The following is a 15,541-nucleotide window of genomic DNA, read 5'->3' as shown; positions in this document are numbered from 1 at the left end:
GATACCTCACTCTCATAAGAAACAGTAACTACAGCTGATATGAACCAGACTGAAGTTAGCTTGCTGGAGCCAAGAGAAATATCACATTTTGTTTGGATGTCAAAAGTTTATTCAAGTAAAAACTATTAAACATTGGACTCTACTTATTCCACCAACTACAACTCTTTTGTTGCTACGGAGCTTAACCCCAGAGAGCAACAGTATCCAGGTAGGAGCACCATGACACAAAACTATTAGGGCCATAACATACTACTCGGCATTCCTAAACACTGGGACACAATCGCCCCTGGGGGAAGGGACGCCTGTTGCATAAATAATAAATGTAATTTATAGCATAATGCACCAATTCTATGACATGCAAAGACACAGATTGTTTGCAAGACACCTATAGTAGTTGCCTTTACCGAGTCCTAATTATGGCTCTTGGTACTCTGATGCCCCCGGGACTTGAGTAGAGAAGAACTGCACAATAACCAAATGGTTGTTAAAAGACAAACAAAACAAGTGTTAAATTGACAGGATACAAATATAGAATAATAAACTCACCGAAAGATGACAGGAAACTGAGTGAGGATGGTAATGGATGAAGTCCAGCAATGGAACAGAGGACAGATGGCAATGGCATACAGATGGAGAGTGATAAATGTAGGTAAGGGGAGTAACCTGACCCTGCACTACTAAATCCAGAACCATAGAAAATCAAAACCCAAACAGGAAACTAAGAGCTAATCCAACAAAAAACACAAGTACATAGACAATAATAAGTGATTAAAATCTCTGGAATCAATATGCACAATGCTTTTACTATATCCTGCAAAGAGGCACCAAAAGTAAAGGTACTTAAAGGCATATCAATAAAAAAAAACAAAAAAACTCTTCCAGCAAACACCACACTAAGCAAGTTGAATTAGATTTAGGTGTAAGGCAGTTGCATAGAGACTGCCATAGAGAAAGTTAGTGGAAAACACCCAAGAGATCTCTATTTCTTGCAACATCACATAACATGAGCCAATCCAAAGTTACACTATCAGACAGGATTAGTAAATCTGAGACAGTGTTGCTAGACATGCTTGGGGGGGTTATGGAATTAAAGTTTGAGGCTTACAGATGTGTCCTCCCTTAATTTTTCTCATGGATCAAACACATTGGCATAGCAGTGATAGATCTCCAACGGATGTCACCCATTACCGATAGGCCCCTATGTTAAAAATAAAAAAAACTTTTTTTTTACTGGAAAAGCAAAGTTAATGGGGGGGGGGGGGCTACTACAAAGGAAAAAGTGAATCAATTCCATTTGTTGGCATTGTTGTCTTGTAGTGCTGGCCTAGTCCACCAAAGGACCTGTGCATGGAGTTTGCATGTTTTCCCCTTGTTTGCGTGGGCTTTCTCCCACACTCAAAAACTATACATAGGCTATTATCAGTGCATGTGTCAGAGATTAGTGTCTCCATTGGAGACAGGGACTGATGAGACAAGTAATCTATGTTCAGCATTTTGAAATATGTTGGGACTATATAAGCAACAGAAGTAAATAAATGCACTAAGCAATCAGAAAATCAAATTGCTTCCAAAGTGGTAAAATCCATGCACCTACTGCTCCCATTGTGATAGAATCCAGGCATGTTCTTTTACCAAATTAGGTATTGTATTTGCTCAAAGAAAATTTCAGCCTATTATAAGTAGGAGATCAGAGAGCCAGGTTATACTGGATCAAGAATTTAAGCCAGCTACAACACTATCATCAGTAACCAGCCTGTCTGAAGAAACATGTCTGTATTTACATCTGATACATGAAATCTAAGTATGGTAAGAGGTGAAAAGTAATATCAAATCATAACAGACCTGTCATGTACAAGAGAGAGGCAAGATTTCTAAGGTTTAATCTATCTCCACTCACTCAATCCTGCACTAACCTTCCACTGACCCTAAAAATTGAGCATAAAACACACCCCAAACAAAGTCAACACCAGTGATGAGCGGCAGGGGCAATATTCGAATTTGCGATATTTAGCAAATATTTGGGCGAATATTCGTCATATATTCGTGAATTTGAGAATTCATGACCTCCAGTCATTATTTTCTTGATTGCGAAAATCGGCAATCGGAAAAGTTGAGATAAAAAATCACGATACGAAAATTTGCGATCAATACTACTCCTAAAGTCAAAGATATTGCTGACTTAGCATTGGCCCACAAGCAAGAAGCAGTGAGGGATCATGGGTACTGATGAAAAAAAAAGTAGAATATTCGCGATTACGAAGATATAGCACTATTTTCTAGATATTCGCAAATTCTCGAAGTGCCAATATTCATGATAAAAATTTGCGATTAGAATATTTGCGATCAACGCCAGTCAACACACTCCAAAAAAATGCTGCATCAAAAAGTCTTTAAAAGGCTATGGATTCTTAGAGCATACCATGGCTAAACATTAAAATTTTAGCTTTTAATACAGTGCTTGCAAACAGACAACAACAAAAAATAAAAATAAAAAAGAGGCAACAAATAAAAGGGCCTGCAAGCAAGCAAAATAGTCAAAATATATAGAAAAGAAAATAACAGAATAGTGAACAGTCTATTTTGCATCCCTGAGGGTAGGTAACCAATGGGCTCACATTCAAGTTTTGATGCTCTTAAGCAATAAACCCTGCTTTATTGTTTCAAACATGCTTTCATCCTTTAGTTCAAGTGTCAGAACCTCCCAGTAATTTGTTAGTCAAAAGTGTGGTGATAACTGGACAATAGGTAACAAGAGGTAGGAGGAGCTGGAGCATTAAATAGGTAATTTCCCTGTAACTCCATCTGTTATAATAGATAAAGGGAAGCTCAGTTTTGATAAACATGTCCATTTTTTTTTCCTGTTCTTTGAAGGCTTTTGAAGATTATACAAACCAAGTCTAGATGTTATACCTCACACTTTGTATTGGCCAAGAGACAAATGCTGGCCTTATGGTCCAGCATACTTACAAAGATTTAAACTTCTCTCATAAAATTAACCATTTTGTGGCCATTGACATACATATATGTCACCTTTTCACCTTGTCTCTCTGTCAGGCAATGTCAGTGTGTTAGGCTACTTTTAGATCTGCGTTGTGCTTGAGTTTTGTCCCCGGTCATTGTTCATTGTCATCTTTTTTGCGGTGTGGACGGATCATGGACCCATTCAAGTTGTATGAGTCTGCATCCGTCTGTGCCAGCCACACAGATGATGCCCATGCATTGGGGACCGCAATTTGCAGTTCCCAATGCACGGAATGGGTGGCACACGTTCGTGTGCATGAGCCCTAATAGTGATTGTTTGTCTGTAATGCTCCATTTTCCTGCACTGTGGTCATGTGACTTTTTACACTGTGTTGGTTCCCTATTCTGATAACATTACATCGGCATGGCAAGGCTTGTAAGGCTCTGCCCTGTAGACGCATGATCAATGACCTTGCCTTTCAGGGCAGTGATCTGTTCATTCTCCTGGACTCTGCCCTGCAGACTTGATGTCAGCAATGATGTTGTGCTTTAGGTTTTTCCAGCAGGGCTTCTAGCAAGCCTGGTCCAGGGATGCAATCAGGAATTTCAGGACTCCATACAGACCTAAACCTCTTGACTATCATTGCCTGTACTATCTATGTGTGCTGACTCCACAGTGTAGTTCTATTAGATGTATCTTCACACTGCTCTCACTACCTCCTGCATGTAACAGCTGACAGGGGAGAGAGAGATGACAGGACAGAGGGGGGAGACAGTCTCAAGCTGCATCACATAGCAAAACATGGAGATTCTGCAGCGTGAGGGGACAGCAGCTTTGTGTCACTGATCTGTCATGGCTGCATTGAGCTGTGGTCTTTGCAAAGCCAGGCATGATGGGAAATGTAGGATTCATTAGGAAAACCCCATATGAGGTGAAGAAGGAATCAAGATGGATAACAACCTACAAATGGCATATCAAATAAAATAAGTATACACAAGCCATACATAAGAGCCTATATCTTACTCTTTAATAATGGCCTACTCTGTACCATACAGTCAAAAAAATTATAATCCAGGAGTGCTTCTTTAACAAAAAAAATAACAGTAACACTATAAGGCATAAAAAATCCCATAGGTGGGGGCGTAGTTAGGCTGCTGAGAGACATGGCTGCTTAGTTGAGGCGCTCTGGCATCCAGCACCAGGATAAGCAGCAACAATATATATCATTAAATGGTCAGATCATGCCCCAATTACTTTATCCCTAAAGGAACAATTTCAATCACACAGAACACCAATCTGGAGGAACAACACCTTCATTTTGGGACATAAGAAATATGTACAGGAAACAACAGAGGCCCTATCGAATACTTCAAGGTTAATGCAAACTCAGTATCTGATCCATACATTGTATGGCAAGCCCATAAAGCGTACGTAAGGGGATTACTGATTAAAATAGGTCACCAAGAGAAGAAAGCTAGGGAAAAAAACATAGACACCACACTGGCTAAACTAGGTACATTGGAGCAGCCACACTCTCGGCAGAAATAATAGCTGAGAGAGATAGATTGAGAACACTCCTACTGTTTAACTACGAGAAAGCTCTATCACGCACAAAATCCAGATACTACGCCCAAGTTAACAAGGCGGGTAAACTTTTGGCCTCCAAGCTTAAAGCATCACATATCCGTTCCCAAATATCATACATCCTACACCCCCAGACTAATGGGAAGCTCACAGATCCTAGAGACATAGTAGACCAATTTAAAGCTTATTATGAAAATCTACAATGGGAATTCCCATGTATACAACCTCAAAGACCAAATCCCATTACCAGAATCTTACTCTGAATTAGTGCAGAATATTCTAACAAAAGCTTCCCTCCCTTTGCTATCTAGTGACCAACTACCATATGTTTCGCCCCATAAGACGCACCGTCCCATAAGACACACCTAGGATTTAGAGGAGGAAAAAAAGATAAAAATATTTTTCATTATACCTCAGGTCAGACCACCAATCAGACACCCAATATTAATCAGACCTCAGTTCACAGCCCCAATCAGATCCCCAATGTTAATAAGACCCCCAATCAGACCTCAGATGAGAGCCCCCTCCATGCCTCATATCAGCACCCAGCCATATGTGATCAGCCCCAAGCCATATGTTAATCAGCCCCTAGCCATATGTTAATCAACCCCAATCAGAGACTAGAAAGATTCCGCTCCTTGCAGTGACCCTCGATGCCGAGAAGGCGTTTGATAGACTTAGGTGGTCATATGCCTTTTCCGTGTTAAACAAAATTGGGCTGCATGGCTTAATCATACAGGCCATCTCTAGCCTATATGCAAACCCATCCGCTCAGGTCTATACAAATGGAGTTACTTCTCACAGTTTTGATATCACTAATGGATCACACCTAGGATGTCCCCTTTCACCATTAATATTCATCCTTGCCCTAGAGCCCCTAGCACAATATATTAGACACAGTGAAGACATAAAAGGAATCACCATTGGCAACTGTACCCACAAAATGGCATTATACACGGATTACATCATTCTGACCCTCACTGAACCAAGACAGTCCCTAAACAGAGCCATGGAGGCCATATCCTCGTTTGGTGCTCTGTCATACTACAAAATCATTGAGGCTAAGTCACAGGCCCTACCAATACAGATACCTCCAGGGGAACAACAGGTTCTTAAATCTGCATTCCAGCTGGATTGGCAACACTGGCATCACCTATTTGGGGGTGCATTTAACATCTCCATGCTCACTCCTCTACCACCACAACTTTACATCATTACTGAACACACTAGAATGCAACCTCTGCAGTTTTGCATTAAAGGAGTTGTCTTGGGTGGGCAGGGTGTCAGCTTTCCAGATGATGACCCTTCCCAAATTGATATATATATTCCACGCCTTGCCTATTCCTATCCCGAATAAATTCTTAAAAAGAGCTAAGATCCTCTTAAATAGATACATCTGGAATAAAAGACCACCCAGAATAGCAAACTTTATATTGGTCAAAAGGAAGAAAATGGGAGGTATAGGATTGTCATCGATTAAAGATTATCATAGGGCTATAGGTCTATCTTTCTTGAAAGAATGGTGGTTAGATGAACAACAAAAAACATGGGTGCAGATAGAAAATCACGTAATGGGAAAGGGCACACTTTGGGACTACCTGATCAGTTCCATCTCGAAAAAGGATAAATCACTCAACACCTTGCTCACAACTAATCACGATTTACACTATGAACTCAATTACATGAATCAGTGAAGAACCCCACCACTTCCTTGAAGCAATACATAACTATCTCGGCTCTAGAGGTAGGAATTGGTGATATGGACCTTACTGCCTGGCATCAACATAATTGGTGGAGGGCAATTCGATGAATCTATCCAAAAGGCATTTCCGATCCGACATAGGGAATTTTATAATTACCTGAGAATAAGACATATCTTAAACCCACTTCTTCTCTCCCCCCTGTGACACAGTGAGGGGTTGTGTCTGGCAAGGCAGGTATTTTCCTCCCAGCATGTGCGGCTGGGCTGATTTCCAGCCAGATGAGGTCAAATAGCGAACCGGAGTTTAAGTGCCAATCCGGGTTTTGGCAGCACCTGACTGTCCTTAAATAGGCAGCTGGGCTCAGCAGAGATGTATCTGTTTTTGGGATCTGAGGCTTTGTGCCATGCTGGAGGGTTGAGAGCTGCACACCGGGGAAACAGGCCCCCTAAAGCCTTCTGTGGACTACTGGAGGCAGAACTGCCAGCAAGGTGACTTGTGTTATATGAACTTTCCATTGTGTGTGAATTAACACCAAGACTGCAAAGTTACATGCTGTTTTGAGCAATTGCCTGAAGTGTGAATAAACACTCACGTTTTTAATTAAAGGGTTTCTACCACCAGAAATACTGTTATGTAGCTGACTGACATTAGCGATATGCTAATGTCAGCACTACATAACAGTATGTTTTTGTCATTTCTCCCTGCAGCCGTTTTGGTAAAATAAGCACTTTTATAATATGCTAATGAGCCTCTATGAGGTGCTATGTGGGCGTAAAATCAGCACCTAGAGGCTCCGTCTACTCACCCTTTATCCCGCCCAGGTCCCCTGTTCTGCCCGCCCTGCTCCTCTTGATTGATGTGACGGTTCGCAGCAGATAGGCTAAGCGGGCGCTGTACAGAGGCAAAATACAAGTTCTTAAAGGGTTTCTACCACCAGAAATACTGTTATGTAGCTGCCCGCCCCGCTCCTCTTGATTGATGTGACGGTTCGCAGCATCGCTGACGAAATCCCGCGCCTGCGCTGTTCACTTTTGTATTCGGTGCAGGCGCAGTGAGTGAATTATGCGGTCCTGGTGCCGGATTCCTCACTGCGCCTGCGCCGACTACGTCAAAGTGAGGAAGCCGGCACCAGGAGAGCGGCCTTTACTCACTGCGCCGAAGACAGAAGTGAACGGCGCAGGTGCGGGATTTCGTCAACGATGCTGCGAACCTTCACATCAATCAAGAGGAGCGGGGCGGACAGCTACATAACAGTATTTCTGGTGGTAGAAACCCTTTAAGAACTTGTATTTTGCCTCTGTACTGCGCCCGCTTAGCCTATCCCCAGACTTATTGTAGACATACTTCGATTTTTCAAGGTCGCATTGCTTTATATTAAGACTACTAAATATATATATATGGAATCCTAGGTGATAAAGGTACCTTTGTAAAGCTACCTCCCTTGACAGCATGTGAAACCAATTTACAACAAATCTTTACTGATGAGGACTGGGTTAAAGCCATGGCCTATTTAGCTACCACATTTAGATGTACAACGCATTATGAAGCAGGTGTAAAGACCCTCCTTCGTTGGTACTTGACTCCACATAGATTAAGTAGAATGAACCCAGGGGTATCCGCGTGTTGCTGGAGAGACTGTGGACAAACAGGAACTTTACAGCATATCTTGTGGAGTTGTCCCAAATTGATAGATACTCATTGTGGTCAAGGCTACGGCCGAGCTCGTGCCTGAACGTGCCGAACCTGACAGAGGAAAACCACCATGCCTACCTGATATGGCTGGAGAGGTGCCCTTAGCCATGCCGCGGGTAAGCCTAAAAGGGGGGATACCCTGATGATAATAAAGAGAAAAGGGGAGGGTGGGTGGGGCACCAGAAACGCACGCAAATGGGGAGAGGGCATGCCTCCTTTTAAGGGTGCCTACGCCCCTCCCACAAATGCAGGCTGACATGTCAGCCTTAACCTACTTGTGGTCAAGGCTACGGCCGAGCTCGTGCCTGAACGTGCCGAACCTGACAGAGGAAAACCACCATGCCTACCTGATATGGCTGGAGAGGTGCCCTTAGCCATGCCGCGGGTAAGCCTAAAAGGGGGCAAAAAGACAAACAGGTAGAGAGGGAAAACCTTTATTGGTAGTGAACCGAATTACAAAACCAACTTGTGGAAAGCCTGGGATATCTCGACCTGGGGGTTAGGTATGTATCGTGTGAAGCAGGAGGAGCGCTAGCGACCCATTTTGCGGATGATGTGGCCGGGGACGTTGTGTTGTGAAGCTGCGGATGCAGCTCCAATGCGGAATGAGTGCCCTGAAATGGCCTTGGGGTCGAAACCCCAACCCGTAGCCAGAGTGCGGACGTGTGAGATGAATTGCGAAGCGTTGAGGGCTGTGGCCTGGAACGGGAGCAATGGTTGGTCAGGGGCGGAGTCCCCCAAAGCCGACAGCAGACGCTTGAGTACCTGGACCGGGCACCATGCGTTGGCAGAAGGGAAGAAATCCACCTCCACTGGTGGACCTACCTGCGAGGTTTTGGAAGTAAGGAGGTGCAGGGAGAAATGGTCGTGGTGCCAGACTAGTTGACCCCTGGTGAGGCCCTTGGACCTAGCTGAAGTGCGGGTGACTTCGCCGGGTCTTAAGAACCCATAGAAACTAAGGTACATGGCAGCCTTGATGACTATGCTGGGAAGGAGCCCAAAAGGAAGACTATCTAGGGAGGTTGAAAGTTTCCTAAATAGTTCCCCCGATACGGGCTGCCTGCTCGGGGTGGCTGTGATACTACTTTTCTGAACCCCCCTAAGGGTTGCCCTGACTGCTTGGGATAGAAAAACCGACCTGCTTTCGGGGTCTTCCAACATGGAAAAATGTTGGACTCCGGCCAAATACACTTTAATGGTGCTGAAGGACAGCTTGAGATCGAAATGACAGAAGGCTATGAAAGCTGTGATGTACGTGGTTTTGTTGGTGTCACGACTTGGGTGTAGGCCACTGAACCTGTTGAAGGTGTTCCAGGCGGTCCTGTAGTTCCTGGCAGTGTTGTGAGACAAAGACTTCTGCATCAATGTTTTTGCTGAATTAATGAAAAGGTTTAATCCAACACTAGCAATTGGTACATCGGAGGAGGAAGCCCCACACGGTCTGCCGCTTGCATGACCTGGAAGAAAGTTTCGTAATTAAAACGAGATAGGGCATCTGCGGCCACATTGTGAACCCCCTGGATGTGCTTGCATGTTACGTGGAAATTGTGCACCAGCGAGAGCCAGACCAGCCTGCGGACAAATGACATGATCTGGAGTGACTGAGACCTGCCCTTGGTGATGATGTCCACCACTGTTTGATTGTCAGTGATGAACGCCACCGAAGAGTTGGCCCACTGGCTGCCCCAGACCTGGGCAGCTGCCACAACTGGGTAGAATTCCAGCAAAGGGGATGACTGCAAGGCGCCTCTGGCTGTTGATACCTCGGGTGGCCAAGGGCCCGCGAACCATTGGTTCCCACAGATCGCCGCGAACCCCCCGGAGGCGGCGGCGTCCGAGAAAATCAAGGTGGACTCTGGCCCTAGCCGAGGAACAAACAACGAGACTCCGTTCCAAGAGGCCAGGAAGTTCTCCCACATGGACAAGTCGGCCATGGCTTGTGCGTCTAAGGTGACGAGGCTGTCCTGCTCTGGGGCTGAGGGGAGCAATTGGAGAAGCCTGGACATGAAGGCCCTGCCCTGGGGCATGACTTTGGTGGCAAAGTTGAGCATGCCTAAAAGGGACTGCAACTCGACCTTGGTGCAGGTCCTGCAGCCCGCCGCAGTTGAAATGGCTGCCTTGATCTTTGCCAATTTCTCGGCTGGAAGCCTGGCCTCCATCTTCCCTGTATCTAGCGTTATGCCTAGGAAGGTGATTACCGTGGCGGGTCCTTCGGTTTTTGCAGCTGCCACCGGAACATTAAGTCGGCCGAAAAGGTGCAGCAGAGCCTGGAGTTTGCAAGGCTGGCGGTCTGGGCTTTCAATGATGAGAAAATCATCCAAGTAGTGGATAGTCATAGGGCAATCACAGTGGTTGACCAGGATCCAATGCAATGCCTGAGTGAACTGGTCGAACAGCCAGGGACTGCTCTTGGACCCGAACGTCAGGCGATTGGCAAAGAAGTACTGATCTTGCCACTTGATGCCGTAGAACCCCCAGAGCCGTGGATGAATGGGCAGCAGCTTGAAGGCGTCGGCGATATCTGCCTTTGCCAACCACGCCCCCCGACCTACCTGGAGGATCAGCTGTATGGCTTCGTCTATGGTGGCGTAGCTCATGGAGAACTCCTCAGAAGGCACTAAGGAGTTAAGACTGGGTACACTGGAGCCGTGAGGCGCCGACAAGTCATAGATTAAACGTGCTTTATTTGTGAACTGCTTGGTCACAATACCGATAGGGTTGATCCTCCAGAGGTCGAATGGAATGAAGGGGAAGGGGCCGATGAGAAACCCCTTCTCCAACTCTGATTTGATCAGAGTCCCCACCGGCTCAGGGTCCCTGCTCGCTGACAGTAGATTGGGCCCTTCCCAGGAAGTTTGTGGGAGAGCTACTAGCCCCGTGTGGAACCCGGTGGTGAACCCGGAGACCAGGAACTGCACCCAATGCGGCCTATGGTGCTCGCGCAAAAGGGACTCTAACAAGACCACGTTGACCCCTCTTAGTCAGGATGGCCTTGTTCTATGAGGACACGCCATCTGCGGGTGAGCCCTGAAACAGCCTGTGCAGACGTGGAGAGCCCTGCACTTGTTGTAATAACAAGCCTCCTGATTAAAGCTATTGCAAACCTGGCTGTTGCCCAGGAAAACTATTGGCCGGCCTTACTTATCCGTGGTAGCGCCAGGTCGTGGGAGGGGCCCGGAGCTACTACGGAGGGATCTGCCCTGGGATGTGGAGGGACCTGAGTTGGGGCACCAGTCCGACGAGTGAGTAATGGACTGGCATGACGTACATGCCGGTGCCCTGAGGCACGCGAAATGTCGGCAAAAGAGCTCCATGTCCATTACCGCCCAGTTCGTGAGGTGCTGGAATTGGACCAGCGAGGCGGCGGCTTTAGCTGAGAACGAACGATGGTAATCGTAAAAAGCCTGCCCACCGTACTTGTGGCCCAACTCCGTGACCCTGTATAAGTAAGTGTCCAACTCTTCCCGCCTCTCAGGGTGGACGGAGCAGATGACATCTCTGTATAAGCTAAACGCCAGGACAAACTCCATGGGGGTTAGCTTCCTGTTGAGGCGGGGGTCCCTCGCTTTGAGGACGATGGACATGTCGCCGCAAGCAATGGTCTTGCTCTCCACTGTGTCATGGGTTGCTATCAAAATAGACGCCAGGTTTACGTCCTTGCCCTCTAAAATGTCCTTCTTGATGTTGCTGGGGATGAAATGGGCCGGAGCTACCTCGGGTGCGCAAAGAACCCTACCTGGGGGAACCAACCCTGCCACGGGGGCCACCGGCAATGGAGAGGCGACCCGCTCGGATGACAGTCCCTGGTGAGACTCAACTGCCAGGAGTCTGGACTGCACGTCTGAGACTGAGGAGGCAATAGTGTTCATCATAGCGTGCAGTTGTGTCAGAGACACTTGCATAGTGGACATGGAGACTTGCTCCAAGTCCTGGGCTGCTGGCTCCGCCGTGAGTAGCCTGAATAGTTCGGCTTTCCGGGCGGAAGCGGGGTGTTGGATCCCTCTTCTGTTAAGCTCCGCAATTAACTTGGCGATCGTCCAACTCCTCAGTGATGAGGAGCAGGGCCGCTCGGATGCGGGTGTCTCCGGGATGGACAGAGCTTCCTCGATATTGGAAATCTGCGACATATCGTGGCTGTGAGGTGATAAACAAAAAATTAACATCTGAGCTGGAGACCCCAAGTGACAGAACGACGACACCCGAGCCGTGAATGGTGATGAAGAGCGAACTTGGGGCGGGCGAGTGCCTAGAGCTATGAAGGGGGTACTACTGTGGAAGACCTTACCAACCTGAAAGTGAAAACAAGACGTAAGCGCTACGAGGACGTGGCCATTGACAGAGGAGTAAACACATGGAAAAAACACCAAACCTGGGGTCGTACCGTAGAAAATAATATCGATCGAACCTGAAAAACAATGATAGCGACAAAGAATAGTGATTAACCGCATGATCCTGACCTGTAACCGGTAATGGAAAACGTAAAAACCGGCAGCGTGACGGGGAATAAAAACATGGGAGAAACGTAAGCCTGACGACGTGACAGGCAACAGACGGGGTACAGTAGATACGTAAGCCTGAAGCGTAACAGGCAACAATTGGAAAAATGTAAGCCTGAATCGTGACAGGCAGCAGGACATATATTGAAACGTGAACCGGAGAGGAACAGGCAAGAGAAAAAAGGAAAAACGTAAGCCCGCAGACGTGGCGGGCAACAGACATGAAATAACGGAAAATGTGAGCCAGGAAAGTGACTGACGCTAGACAGAGAAAAACGTAAGCCTGGAACGTAACAGGCAGCAGACATGTTATAACAGAAACGTGAGCCAGAAACGTAACTGGCGACAGAAAGAACACAACAAGTGAGCCTGCAAACAGAAAAACAGACAGCAAACATGAGAATAAGCCCCTTTTTTTTTTTTTTTTTTTCTGATTGTTCCTGACCCCGGCTCTGACGAAACTGAAACGTGAGCCTGAAGCGCGACCGGGAACCGGTATGGTATGAGAGAAAAACGTAAGCCCGTAGTGCCAAGGGCAATGAGATGACAAGAAATACGTAAACCTTACACAAAATAGGCCCCAAACATGGCGGAGCATGATATGACATAGAACCAATAAGTAATTACCGAACAATGTCCGTGGATGCGGCAGAGCAGAATGGCGGTGTTCGCAGCGGGTGGAATTTGTAGAGAACTTTGGCAGACGATGGATGTCAAGCACGGCAGAGTAACCAGAGTCTGCAACAATAACCAGTAGCGTGAGGGGGGCGGGGGGGGAGTGGCCCCTGCTACGCCATAGTACGACCCTGAACCAGGGAACTGCGTGTCCCTGTGACTGATGAGACTGTGTTTGTGGGAGCTGAGGTGCGAGGTAGCGGACCGCTGCCGTGGGGTGTGGAGGGTTGACTGGTCTGCTGTTTAGCAAGACAGAGGGGGGCACGTGGGAGCCAGCGGAGTGCCATGACCCTGGCAAGCAGATGTGATATGTGTGAGCTGGCGAGGGCCTATGATGGGGCTTATGGTGTAGAACCAGTGTGTGTAACCATTTTTTTTATTTTTTATTTTTTTATATAACTTTATTGCTGGCGAACAGCAGCCGGCGCCGGCCAGTGGCTGCGTGTGAAAGAAGCGGCACCCCTGGGTCTAGACGGACCCGCCCGTGGGGAGAGCGCCAGGACCAGCCAGACGAGGGGGGTTGAGCTGCTGTGGCGGCCGGAGCCAGGACGGGAGCCCGACAGCAGAGGCCGGCCGGGACGCAAGATCCGTAGCCATGGCAACGGAAGCGCTGCCGGCGTCCCGCGAGATCTGCTCAGGTGGAGCGGACCGGACCGGACCGGGGGGGGGGGGGGGATGATGGACACGCCGGAGAGGGGTGCGGCGGAGCCTGAAACTTACCCCGACAGCCGACTGGAAAGCAATGGAGGGGAACCCTCAGCAAACTTACCTGCACAGCAGTACAGCAGGACGGGGCGTGACGTCAGGCGGGAAAAGGCACCAGAAACGCACGCAAATGGGGAGAGGGCATGCCTCCTTTTAAGGGTGCCTACGCCCCTCCCACAAATGCAGGCTGACATGTCAGCCTTAACCTACTAATCATAAACACTCCAAAATGACAAACTAAATGGGATCTGAGGGAACCAGAGTTATAGTTAGTTCATACCTGTTCATTTGATGATCTTTTTTATGTGTTGATAAACGTAGAGGTACCAGTTATGGCAGCATCCATGCGGATACCCTAGTGCAGCGGTGGCGAACCTATGGCACGGGTGCCAGAGGCGGCACTCAGAGCCGTAATGGGAAAGGGCACACTTTGGACTACCTGATCAGTTCCATCTCGAAAAAGGATAAATCACTCAACACCTTGCTCACAACTAATCACGATTTACACTATGAACTCAATTACATGAATCAGTGAAGAACCCCACCACTTCCTTGAAGCAATACATAACTATCTCGGCTCTAGAGGTAGGTATTGGTGATATGGACCTTACTGCCTGGCATCAACATAATTGGTGGAGGGCAATTCGATGAATCTATCCAAAAGGCATTTCCGATCCGACATAGGGAATTTTATAATTACCTGAGAATAAGACATGTCTTAAACCCACTTCTTCTCTCCCCCCTGTGACACAGTGAGGGGTTGTGTCTGGCAAGGCAGGTATTTTCCTCCCAGCATGTGCGGCTGGGCTGATTTCCAGCCAGGTGAGGTCAAATAGCGAACCGGAGTTTAAGTGCCAATCCGGGTTTTGGCAGCACCTGACTGTCCTTAAATAGGCAGCTGGGCTCAGCAGAGATGTATCTGTTTTTGGGATCTGAGGCTTTGTGCCGCGCCCTGGAAAAAGTCTAAGGTGGACCAATATGCCTTAGACTTTTCCTGCTATTCATTAGCGCAGGGCGCACTATGAACCGCACGGCAGCGCACTGAATGTAGGCAGGCTGTTATAGCTACATGATAAAGTACATGGAAGATGCACTATATTGGTATTCAAGTTAAATTGCCGTGTTGGCACTTTGTGATAAATAACTGGGTTTTGGGTTGCAGTTTGGGCACTCGGTCTGTAAAAGGTTTACCATCACTGCCCTAGTGCCTATGCATAGAGATAGCGATATAATACACTGCTCAAAAAAATAAAGGGAACACAAAAATAACACATCCTAGATCTGAATTAATTAAATATTCTTCTGAAATACTTTGTTCTTTACATAGTTGAATGTGCTGACAACAAAATCACACAAAAATTTAAAAATGGAAATCAAATTTTTCAACCCATGGAGGTCTGGATTTGGAGTCACACTCAAAATTAAAGTGGAAAAACACACTACAGGCTGATCCAACTTTGATGTAATGTCCTTAAAACAAGTCAAAATGAGGCTCAGTAGTATGTGTGGCCTCCACGTGCCTCTATGACCTCCGCCTGTGCATGCTGTGCTTATGCCAACCTGTCTTCTTAGTTTGTATATATAGATTCCTGGAGGTGTATAAACTCCTATTTAAATGTGCCTGTTTTCCATCTACAGGCTACATTTAGGTGCACCTGTGAGGCCTGGGACATATCAGCAAGTCTTGAGTGGGACTCACAGACTCCTCCCTCCTCCCATTGCAA

The sequence above is a fragment of the Bufo bufo genome, chromosome 4, assembly GCF_905171765.1.
Source record: "Bufo bufo chromosome 4, aBufBuf1.1, whole genome shotgun sequence".
NCBI classification, from domain to species: Eukaryota; Metazoa; Chordata; class Amphibia; order Anura; family Bufonidae; genus Bufo; species Bufo bufo.
This window is presented reverse-complemented; position numbering follows the sequence as displayed.